At 44.6% G+C, this 13,040-nt stretch overlaps 1 non-coding gene across 1 annotated transcript; it reads right to left on the bottom strand.

Moving 5' to 3' along the window:
• Positions 1-552: 552 nt before the first annotated feature.
• Positions 553-671, bottom strand: LOC141124289 (5S ribosomal RNA). Its single transcript, XR_012240860.1, has one exon. It is a non-coding gene; the product is annotated as a 5S ribosomal RNA (ribosomal RNA).
• Between the last annotated feature and the right edge of the window lie 12,369 nt (positions 672-13,040).

The following is a 13,040-nucleotide window of genomic DNA, read 5'->3' on the forward strand; positions in this document are numbered from 1 at the left end:
TAAGGAGAAAAATATGTATGCACATAAGAAAATAGACATTTTCAGATTATTATTATTATTATTTACATCACATTCCTTCACACACTCATGGCAGTATTATATATTCCTTTTATTTTCAGTTACCAGATCCACCCCCCCTTTTTCCTGCCAGATCACCAACTTTACCAATTCACCATTACCAACAGGTACATATATATTTTATGAATTGAACAAATACTCAATTTATATATCCAGTAGCTTTAATCTGGATTTATACTTTTGGCATACTTCTTTCTCACCCCCAGGGACTCCATTTGCCTCAGTATATCACTTTGGCCGCCATGTTGCTGCGGAGTGCAGGGGGAACCTTCTCCTCTTGAGGACAATACTATTCAGCCTATACCCACAGACCTCTCTGTTGCCCACTGTGTTAATGTGATCTAACAAAACATTGTAACAACTGTCTCACCATTACATACAGCTTTATGCCTTCACATGTCATGTTAATCCATTGATTATATATTTCAATTATATCTTAGATGAACTCCTCTTCTTTTTTTTTTTTTTTTTTTTAGCCTACGGCACCTGGTATTCCAGGGCGGTCTCCCATCCAGGTACTAACCAGGCCCGACCCTGCTTAGCCTCCGAGAGCAGACGAGATCGGGCGCTTTCAGGGTGATGTTGCCATAGGCTTTTTAAATATTTAATTATATAAATTTTCCAATACAAAAAAATAAATAGCTCTCCTCCAACAAAGAGTCTACATCAACACTTTTAACAATAACATTCCATTATATACTCACTTACATCCCCCCCCTCTTACCCTCCCCAGCCCCCACTCTGCAGATAATCATCATAATGCTAAATAGAATACACCTATTGTACCTGAGCTATCCAGTATCCCCTCCCCATCAGTCCCAACTTGTTACCTCCTCCAGGTAGCTCCAAAGAACTTTTATACTTCCGCCATACTGCCCATTTATCCACCCGGTCTTCCCCCTCATCCAGATAGACTCCCTCTCAATTCACACCCTCCATGTTATATATTTCATTTATACAGAAGAGCCAGTCTCGTATGTTTGGACTATCTGGATCCAACCAGTTCCTCGCAATCTGCCTCTTGGCCGAGTCCAGCAATATGGGAACTATAGAATTTTGATATTGCTTAATGGGCTCTTCCGTACCATGAAACAAGCAGACCCATGGATCTTCTACCACAGTTTTACCCGTGATGGCTTTAGTCAGTTTTATTATTTTTTCCCAGAAAATTTTGATGACAGCGCACTCCCACCAAATGTGCGCCATCGTCCCCAAGACCCCACACCCCCTCCAACATTTATCCGATTTTGCCGAGTCAAACTTTTTAATTTTGTCTGGGGTGGCATACCACCTTGCTAGGCATTTAAAATTTATCTCAGTCCTCTTACTGTCTACTGCAGATTTATGTAACATCTTCAGAATCTTACCTAATGTGAAATTACTGCACCGTGACCCTAACTCCCTTTCCCATGCCTTAATATACTGGGGCACCTCCAGCTCCTCCCTCTCACTCAGAATTTTATACATTTGTGAGACCAGGCCCCTCTGCCGCTCCCCCTCACAGAGCCGCTCAAGGGGCCTGTACTCTTCCCTACTTCTGAGTGGTTTTGGCAATTTCCCGATAAAAAGAGACAGCTGGAGGTACCTCCTCGGATCAATAGAAAAATTCTCAGACTTATCTTTTAATTCAGAATAAGTGCATATTTTCCCTTCTCTAATTACATCTTTTAATTGTGTGCTGTCCCTTTTAATCCAGTTCCCTCCCACCTCCCTCCTCCCTGGTTAAAAAAAAATATTCTCTTTCAAATATATCAAAGGTGAATTGTACGTCCATTTATTGTGGATGTGGACCTGATCCCACAACTTCAAAGCATTATGTGTTAGTGCCGCCGTTTCTGTGCTCAGTGTTCTAAACTTGGGTGGGTTCCAAATTATGTGACTTAAGTCCCTACTACTCAAGCTGTGTTCTATATTTACCCACCTCCTATCAAAAGCCCCCTTTGACCATTCTATAACACGTGTAAGTACCACCGATTTATGATATTTATTAAAGTCTGGCAACGCAAGCCCTCCTTTTTCTTTCCTCCTACTCAGGACCGATCTAGCGATTCGTGATTTTTTTGCCATCCCAGACAAACCTCGATATAAGGCCCCTTAAGGCCCTAAAATATGACTGAGGGAGCGGGATAGAGAGCATCTGGAACTTATACAATATTTTAGGCATTATAGCCATTTTTACAGCATTGATGCGGCCGATCCATGAAAGGGGGCGGGAGGCCAGGCCTCTGATTTCCCGTCTAATTTCGTCCAACAGTGGGATGTAGTTGTTCAAATACATTTCCTTCAGGTTGTTCGATAACTTGACCCCCAAATAGCTAATCGCTTTCCTCCAAGGGAAGGGGAACAACCCTGCAAGGTTCTTTTCCTCTTGTATTGCCACATTCACATTGAGCACCTCAGACTTCCCGAGGTTGATTTTAAAATTTGAGATCTCCCCAAATCTTTTAAGAACCTTCAAAATATTCGGGATCGTAATCTTAGGATTTGAAATGAAAAACATCACATAGTCAGCAAAAGCCGCTAATTTATGTACCTCTGACCCTATCCTCACCCCGCTACAGTCTGGGTTATTACGAATAGTAGATAATAAAGGTTCCAAGGTAAGGACAAATAGTAGGGGGGACAATGGACACCCCTGCCTAGTGCCATATTTTCCATCTGGAAGGGCTCAGAGGAAACTCCATTCATCTTTACAAATGCCGTTGGCCTGGTATATAGTATTTTAACCCAGGAGATAAATCTTGGGCCTATTCCCATTGTTTCTAGAGTTTTGATCATACACCCCCAGTCTACCCTGTCAAACGCTTTTTCTGCGTCCAATGACAGGAATAGAACTGGGGGCCCCCCTCGTTTGATGGACTCTACCAGGAGTACTGAACGCACTCCATTGTCCCTACTCTGCCTTCCCGGCACAAAACCCACCTGATCTGGGTGCACCAGGGTGGTCATCCTGTCCCTTATTCTTCCTGCCAAAACTTTGGCGTATAGCTTTACGTCGGCGTTTAATAATGAAATGGGTCTGTAGCTAGAGCACTGCTCCCTATTTTTGCCTTCTTTATGAATTAATGTTATGGCCGCGACCAGGGCCTCTCCCTCCATTGTGCAATTAGGGCCCAGTTCATTCCAGTAATGGCTTAATCTGGGTACCAGGATATGTTCAAATTTTTCCAGGTATAATGAGGTGAATCCGTCGGGGCCAGGACTTTTCCCCTTGGGTATACTCTTTAGAGCAGCTAGTATTTCCTCCTTCTCTATAGGTCTGTCAAGAAGATCTCTCTCCTCTTCAGATACCTTTACTACCCCTGCCTCTTTTAGGAATTCTTCCATCTTCCCCGCCTTAGTACTTTCTCCTAATCCCTTTTGTCTAATAGAGCATAGGTCTTTAAAATACTTTCTAAACTCTTCCGCTATTCCTTTACTTGTACCCACTATTTCTCCTTTTTTATTTTGTATTTTCTCAATGTAGTTCCTCTCCCATTTCTTTCTCAATATCCTTGCCAGGTGTTTACTTGATTTATTACCCCACACATATTTGTCTTTTGTTAATTTATTGAGGGCCCTTTTTGACTCTTGCTCCATACTGTCTCTCAACTCTTCCCTTTTAGCAACTAACTGTCGGTAGCTGTCCTGACTTTGGCCTTTCGATTTTTTGTGATCCTGTTCTAATACCAAAATTTCCTCAATGAGCTTTTCCCTTTCCTCTCTTCTTTTTCTTTTTACCCCACCACTATGGATATCAGTACCCCTCTTATATACGCTTTATGCGTCTCCCATAACACCGACTGTGAAATTCCTCCTGTATCGTTAACTCTGAAGAAAAATTCAATTTCCTCCTGAATCTTTTCTAAAACTTTTTGAACCATGAGTAGATTTTCGTTCAACTTCCATGAATAGAGCTGTCTTTGTGGTTCTGTAATCCTAATCCTTAATGTAACTGGCGCGTGGTCTGATAAGGAAGTAACTCTATTCTGGAATCCTCAACAAGATCCAATAAAGTGTAATCCAGCAATATATAATCCAGTCTCGAGTATGTCCCGTGCACAGGGGAGAAAAAGGTATAATCTATAGTTTTTACATGTTGCATCCTCCACACATCTATTAGGTGGCATTGCTGTAGCCGTCGCTTAATCATGCTCAGTTGAGCCTTATTTGTCCCCTGTGCCCAGGACGTACTATCCTGGACAGGGTCCAGACAGAAGTTAAAGTCCCCCGCCAACAACACCTCTCCCTCCCTGAATTCCGCCAGTTTAGAGAGCACCCCTTTTAGAAAAACAATCGGGTTTTTATTGGGGCAGTAAACATTCACCAAAGTGAGCTTTTTCTTCTCCAGGGTACCCTTAAGAAATAAGAATCGGCCCTCTGGATCCGTCAGCCTCCCCACTTCTGAGAATTTAACGGAACCAGAAAACCCTATTGCCACGCCCTTAGATCTCCTGATTGGTGTATCGCTGTAATACCAGATGGGCAACCGTGGGGAGTATAATTTTATATTTGATTCCTGGGTCAAGTGAGTTTCCTGGAGGAATACTACATCCGCTCTGTAATGTTGGAGCTCCTTGAGAATCTTATGTCTTTTTCCTGGGGTGTTCAGATCCTTTATGTTCTAGGACACCAATTTTAACTCAGGCATAAATGTAATTCAACCCTCTTTCTCTAACAACCTCTGTGTACTCCCTCTCTGCAGATAGGGGCCCCCCTCCCTCCTCCCTCCCCTATTCCCCACCCAACCCCCCCCTCCCGGCCCAACCAGCCTTAAGCCCGCGCATATGAATCCAGCTAGATCTCATATCGCGAGCCTCTTTCGCAGGGGTGACGCTCCTTAGGTGACCACCGGTGCCCCCCACCCTGTCACCCTAGATGACAGGGTAGTGGGCTAGTGAGACCAAGGCACGCAGACCCGCCAGGCCATGCCTCTCCTCCAGAACCCTCCAAACCCAGAGCCTTTTTATGTTTCTTATGTCACTTATTTCCTTTACCCCCCCCTCCCCCTCCCCCTCCCCACACCCCTGAATCTTTAATATAAGTCTCAGTCTTCAATGTCCACTCTCTTCCCCTGCCCGCAGGCCGACGGGGGGAGAATAAAAGGAGGAGAAAAAAAAAAAAGGGAAAGTCCTCTAAGGGAAAGTCCTCTTTCCTTCTCTTCTTCCACTGGTCCACTTGTCACTTGTTTTCTTTCTATTTCCCTGGTATAGGGACTTCTGGTGTAGGGATCCCCAGATTTTCGCAAAAGTCCCGAATCTCCTCCGGAAACCTCATCTTGTGTGTTCTGCCTTCTTTTGTTACCAGCAGGGATGTTGGGAACCCCCAACTATATTTTAGATTGGCCTTCTCCAGTTGGTCCAGCAGGGGTTTTAGTTGCCTTCTTCTTGCCAGTGTTCCCCCTGATAAATCTGAGAAAATTCCTAATTCTTTGTTATCAAAACTTATTGGGGAAGCCCCTTTAAGGTTGGTCCATATCTTCTCCCTGTCTTCATACGAGTGGAATTTGACTATTACATCTCTTGAGATATCTTGTCTTATATTTGGAGGTTTTATAATCCTGTGAACCCTTTCAATCCTCAGAACCTCGTCTTCCCTTCTTCCCAGGATTGGGTTAAAGATTTTCTGCACCTTATTCCTTAAGTCCTCATTCTGTTGTTCAGGGAGATCTCTTATTCGCAGGTTTTGTCGACGGCTTTGATTTTCTTGTTCTTCCAGTTTGTAGACCAGTAAGCGGTTATCATTTTGCATTTTCTTCATTTGCTCTTTTAAATCCTGTAGCTCTTTCGCCTGGGAATCTGAGGCTTCTTCTATTTCTTCCACTCTGCGTAGCAGATGACTCATGTCCGACCGAACATTTAATATTTCTGATTTAATAACATTTTCCAACTTAGTGAACATTTCTGTCATTTCTATTCTGTTTATGAAGAGTGCAGCGTTTCTCGGATCCTCCAGATCGCTCATGGCTTCTGCGCCCTCTTGCTCCATATCTTCTCTGGGCTTCTCCCCCTGTCCCCCTTTTTGTTTTAACTGGGTTTTTTTGTCTTTCGTTCCTGCTTGTTTCATGTCCGCAGCTGGACTTTTGGCACTCACTTCTTTGAGGTACTTCTGTATTGTACTAGAGTTGAGGCTCTCCCTGGGGGTCTTGGGTTCCGCTGTTTTTTGGCTCCGTCCTCTCATGCTTCGCCTGGCTTGCTTTTAGTGATACCAGTTACCTAGACTCCGTTTTGCAGTAGTCACGTACCCCCCTTCCACCCGATCACCAGCCCTTAATTCTCCGTGTAGGACTCACTGCTGAAACTATTTAGCTGTAATTAGTTTCCGTCTATCCAGGGGCCGGGCGCTCTGCAGCGCCTCTAAGCCTTCTTAGTTCAAAAACCCCTTTCTGCGGATTCCCCACCTCCTGTTTGTCACTTTCTTGCAATCAAGCACTCAGTCCCGGGATCTATGAGCACACTCTTATGTTGCCTTTTCCTTTTCTTCCCCTTATTTCTTCCCCTTTCCTCCTCCTATAATTATCCAACCTCCAGTCCTTCTCATTTGTCATTTAACAGTTCAGAATATCATGTAATCATACCTGGGGAGGTGATCTTCTTTGGTGCTGTAAACTCACCATTTCCTTGTTTTATATGCTGCTCTTGTGTTCCCGCTTGTTCTAATAGCGTCCAGTTCCAGGGTGGGCTGAGAGGGGTGAAGTACCGCTACTCGCGTATCCTTGCTGCCTGTGTCATTTACTTCACTGTTGAATAGGCTCTGTTGGGGAACGCTGCCATATGGGGAATCCTATCCCCGCCGTCTCCGAGCTCCCCTGTCACACTTCCAGCTCCGGAGCGCCGTTCACATGTCGCTACTCCCGCTGTATATTCCGCGAGGAGGGTTGTCTCTCCCACTGTTACTGAGGTGGCAGAGTGGCTCGCAGCGTCCTCCAGGTTGCTCCGTTCGTGAGGCGGCCGCTGACTCTCACCTCGCTGCTCGCCTCGTACACGCCGGCCCGCTCCGTCCTGCACGCCTCCACCCCCCGCTCCGGTGACACCTTCAGGCCCCTTCCCCCCGTCAGACGTCTCACGTCAGCATCACGTCCGCCTTCTCTCTTTTTTTCTGCACCCCTGAAGAAGGACTAAAATATATCCCGAAACGCGTTGGGTGTGAGGAGAGTTCTTCTCATGTATCTATCTTATATGGTGACAGAAACAAATTGCTTAAATATGTCAGTGTTTTGTGAATACTTATAAATTCTGTTCATGAATAAAATTAGTTTATTATTATATTGTTGCATACTTTGGTATATTTTTACATAAGACAATATCAAGTGCCTTTAAAGTCCACTCAGGGGAACCCTTCTTTATTTGTATGTATCTTGTCTATTGGATATGGCACTGTTTTAACCACCTAGGTTAGCCTCTCGCCCCCTCTTTATCATTAAAATCAATTGGTAAATCCTTGGTCTTCCCAGTGTTTAGGGACAAATTGTTTGCCTCACACCACTCTACTAGATTAGCCACCTCTTCCCTGTAATGCTTCTCATCCCCTCTTGTGATGCAACCTACGATGGTAGCATCTTCTGCGAATTTGATTATGCTATTTGTAGTGTGTAGAGAGTAAAGAAGGGGGCTCAGTACACAACCTTGTGGTATTCCTATGCTGACCACACACTGGGAAGAAACATGCTTACCCAGTTTGGCCACCTGTGGGCAGTTTATCAGGAAGTCCTTTATCCAAGAGTAAAGGTAAGGGGGCATATTCAGCTTCAACATCTTCTCCACCAATAAATCTGGGAAGACGGTGTTGAAAGCCGAACAACATTCTTACTTAGTTTTCAGAATGTTCCAGGTGACTTAAAGCCACATGTAGTGCAAGAGCAATAGCGTCTTCGGTGCTTCCATAGGCGTGCGCACGGGGTGTGCCGGGTGTGCCTGGGCACACCCTAATCACCCCATGTGCATTAGCATTATCCAGGGGTGGCACCAGGTGGGTGGTTGGGGTGCCGGTGGCCAGTGTAAATGCCCCCATTATATTAAAGACTAGGTTCAACTGTAGGAACACATTACACCTATACTTAGGATTTAAGGTAATAGGCTCCCAATCAACTGTCTCCAACCATCAGAGCCTCCTCCCTGTGACAGCAGGTGGTGTTCATGTGTGTTTGAGCTTTGGGGTGCACACCCTAATGCAATAGGCTGTGCACACCTATGGGTGCTTCTATTGGCTCTGTACGCAAATTGATGATGGTCAAAACTACCTGGTAAGGCTGTCTTGAGACGCTGTAAAACCAGTCCTTCAAAGCACTTTATTATTACTGGGGTAGGCGCAATTGGCCTATAGTCCTTCAAACTATCTATAGTTTCTTTTTTGGGTATCGGAGTAATAATAGTGAATTTTAATCAGGTTGGAACCACGGCCAATGATAAGGATTGATGAAATATATTAGTAAAGACCCCTGCAAGTTGGTGGGCACAAGCCTTAACAACCTTCCCTGGGACCCCATCTGGACCCGCCAATTTCCTAACATTAACGGACTTGAATGCTTGACGCACCTCGTGCTCCTGTACCACAAGTGCAGCATCCTGCATACGCGGGCTTGAAAGTTGTGTTTGCCAGGGTGCTGTGAGTTCAAAACATGAGAAAATGCTGTTTAATTTCACAGCCATTTGGAGATTAGAATTTGTACACTGGTGAGTGTTCTCTCTATGATTTAGGATATGCTGTATCTCTTTCCAACCTTCACATGCATCATTCCCTCTAAAATATTCTTCAATTTTTTTTTTGTAAACTAATTTGGCCTTGTTTTAGGATAGGAACATTAACAGAATCAAGATCTTGTTGCACAGCAAAGTGAAAGATTTATCCAAGCTATAGTCATGATAAGTCCCTTTTTATTTATTGGGCTTTATCCTTGCTGGTGCTTGGTACTTGGTTAATGAGTCTCTATTCCAACTTGTTATTAATAACATTGCTCTTTTCCTGAAAATGCCGACATCAGCAAAAATATCAAGCAGCCAGCATAATAGGAGCACTGAAGATTAATGGAGGGGTGCTAGCAGCATAAGAGGGGAATGAGAGCTGGATCTGGACTTATAACCAGCAGTCATTATGTTGGTGCAGAGTACAGAGCTCCCCAGTGCAATATAATAAGCAATACAATAAAATACTGGTATTTCTGTTACTAAGACAGGAGAACTCCAGTGAGGGCAAATTCCTTGTAAATATACAAAACGCCAAGGTATATTAAGTTATTTGTTTTATACGTGATCTCCACACAATGCCCTAAGCTGAATTTAAAGTACATGTGAAACCATTCACAAAAATCAATACTCAATACTTTCAGAGTTGAATTAAAATATCAGCTAAATACTTTCCAAGGGCATTAAAACAAATAGTTTCCTAAGTATTGCAGTTTTTTTCTTTAGAAATCGGCCACAGCCTGTCCCTACCAGTATGCTCAAGTGCTCTTTGTGTTTCACCCCCTTCCTGCCCAGGCCAATTTTCAGCTTTCAGCTCTTTTGCACTTTGAATAAGAATTGTGCAGTCATGCAACACTGTACCCATATGAAATTTTTATCACTTTTTTCACACAAATAGAGCTTTCTTTTGGTGGTATTTAATCACCACTGTTTTTTTTTTTTTTTGGCTAAATAAGTGAAAAAAGACAGAAAATTTTGAAAAAAAACCCTCACATTTTATTTTGTTTCTGTTATAAAATTTTACAAATAAATAATCTTTCTTCATAAATTTAGGCAAAAATGCATTCTGCTCCATTTCCTAATTATATATGAAAATCAGTGTTTATTATTTAGTCTGTAGGCTACAAGTCCACAAGCTATGATATAGATATATATATATGAAAATGAATCAGTCCTGAGGACCAAAGATGTCAATATAGTACAAATATCCCCCAAATTACCCTTTTTAGTAAAGTAGAGAGTCTGGTGCTTACTATTTTTGGGTATTGGTTGTGCCGCCCCCCCCCCATGGGAGACACAGGCAGCGGCAATAACCCCCACAGCAGCAACAACTTCCCCCCGGCCGAGACACAGGCAGCGGCAATAATCCCCGTAATAACCCCCCAAGAGACACAGGCAGCTGAAAGAATCCCTGCAACAACCCCCCCCAAAACATAGGCAGTGGCAATAATCCCCGCAACAACCCCCCCGAGACATAGGCAGTGGCAATAATCCCTGCAACAACCCCCCCGAGACATAGGCAGTGGCAATAATCCCCGCAACAACCCCCCCTGAGACACAGGCAGCGGCAATAATCCCCGCAGCACCAACAACCCCCCCCTCGCAGGAGACACAGGCAGCAGCAATAACCCCCGCAGCACCAACAACCCCCCCCCCCCCCGAGACACAGGCAGCAGCAATAACCCCCGCAGCACCAACAACCCCCCCCCCCCGCTGAGACACAGGCAGCGGCAATAATCCCCGCAACAACCCCCCGAGACACAGGCAGCAGCAATAATCCCCGCAACAGCAACAACCCCCCGAGACACAGGCAGACAGGCGGCAACAATTATCCCAGCAGCACCAACAACCCCCCCCCCCCACAGGAGACACAGGCAGTGACAATAACCCCCACAGCAGCAACAACCCCCCCCCCCCCCAGACATAGGCAGAAGCAATAACCCCCGCAGCAACAACAACCCCCCTCCCGCAGGAGACACAGGCAGCGGCGATCACCTTAACTAATGGAGGCATGGAGGAGACACAGCAGGGAGAAGGAAAAGCCGGCCGCTCCAGCGAGGACACAGACATTCTCCTTCCGGCCAATTGGAACCCAGAAGTGTGTCCTGAGACATGGTTGGCCAGGGAGTCATAAGACCATAGAAGCCATAGAATGTGGCAGAGTAGCGAATATTCATTCGCTTGTGTCACACAACTGGGTGGGATCAGGGCGCACTCTTTACACCCCGAGCCTACCCTATTTTGAACGCTATTAGAGCCTCTGGCTCTAATCAGGTGCTTCAAAAGACACACCCCCCCGCCTATCCCCTGTAATTCATGCATCCGGCATCCATTCAGGATAGGGAGGGCGGCGGCAGTGTTAGGGGGGCTACGACTGGTATTTAGTAAGAAGTATGGAGAGTTTTTTAAAGTTGTAATTTTTGTCCAAATTTTTTTTTTTTTGACACACTGTGACCAGAACATTACAATGTCACCATAGTCACACTGTACTACTCTGGGGAAGTGATATGGGTTGTTTTTTACACATTATGATTGTTTATACCAATGTATTTCTTTGGTATAAACAACCATTTTTACTAAATAAAACAAATTCAATTCGTGAATATTGTTGCGATTAGCTGTGATTGGCCACAGCTAATCACATGGTACAGATGGGCTGTGGTTAGTCCTGTCTATACCATGTGATCACTGTGACCAATCACAGCTAGCAACACAATGGTACCCAATAGATGGCATGAAAGGAAGCCAGCCATTGTTTATGTAATCTGCTGTGATTGGTCACAGTGATCACATGGTAACGGCAGCAGGCCGGTACAGTGATCTGTCATCAGCTGACACAACAGGTGACAGATCCCGGCCACAGGGCCGCATGCAATGCTCAATCTAGGACGGCGTGCAGGAATTTTTAAATTATCGGGTGTGTTTGAGAACACTCTTTCAGCGTTAAAGCAGGTAAGCAAAAAGGGTTCCCAGATCACCAGGTAGTGGGGTGTACCGGAGCCATGCAGTGATGCCAGGGTGACAATCCTGGAACAGGTACAATGAGCTCCTTATATTGTATATCTTTCAAAGCTTCATCATCATTTATGACTGACATGTACCTTTGACAGTGGGCGATTCAGTCACTCTGAAAAATATCATACTTTACCTTTTAATCTTTTATATGCACACAATATTTTCCATTTTTTTTTTTTTTTTTTTTTTTTTTAGGTATGCAGTACTTATACCTTAATTAATTAAGTCATAAGGACAATTTGGATGAATTGCATGCCATAGAATAGAGTAATCTGTTCCCAGAGCTTCGTCCGATCATCTGATCTGTGTCCAACTCAGTGAGATCATCACAGTTAGGCTGATGACACAAAACCATTTTTTTTTTTTTTTTGCAGTGATTACCCCTCCCCCATATCTGTTTTGTTGAAATGATTTCTTTCTAATATACACTATATTGTCAAAGGTATCGGGACACCTGCCTTTACATGCAGCTATAACAGCTTCAACTCTTCTGGGAAGGCTGTCCACAAGGTTTAGGAGTGTGTCTATGGGAATGTTTGACCATCCTTCCAGAAGCACTTTCGTGAGATCAGGCACTGATGTGGACGAGAAGGCCTGGCTCGCAGTCTCCGGTTTAATTCATCCCAAAGGTGTTCTATCGGGTTAAGGTCAGGACTCTGTGCAGGCCAGTCAAGTTCCTCCACCACAAACTTGCTCATCCATGTCTTTATGGACCTTGCTTTGTGCACTGGTGCGCAGTCATGTTGGAACAGGAAGGGGCCATCCCCAAACTGTTCCTACAAAGTTGGGGGCATGAAATTGTCCAAAATGTCTTGGTATGCTGACGCCTTAAGAGTTCCTTTCACTAAGGGGCCAAGCCCAACCCCAGAAAAACAACCCCACACCATAACCCCCCTCCATCAAATGATTTGGACCAGTGCACAAAGCAAGGTCCACAAAGACATGGATGAGTGAGTTTGGGGTGGAGGAACTTGACTGGCCTGTGCAGAGTCCTGACCTCAACCCGATAGAACACCTTTGGGATGAATTAGAGTGGAGACAGCGAGCCAGGCCTTCTCATCCAACATCAGTGCCTGATCTCACAAATGCGCTTTAGGAGAATGGTTAAACATTCCCATAGACACACTCCTAAACCTTGTGGACAGCCTTCCCAGAAGAGTTGAAGCTGTTATAGCTGCAAAGGGTGGGCCAACTCAATACTGAACCCTACGGACTAAGACTGAGATTTCATTAAAGTTCATGTATGTGTAAAGGCAGGCGTCCCAATACTTTTTTGACAATGTAGTG

This window comes from Aquarana catesbeiana, linkage group LG01 (assembly GCF_042186555.1).
Source record: "Aquarana catesbeiana isolate 2022-GZ linkage group LG01, ASM4218655v1, whole genome shotgun sequence".
NCBI lineage: Eukaryota > Metazoa > Chordata > Amphibia > Anura > Ranidae > Aquarana > Aquarana catesbeiana.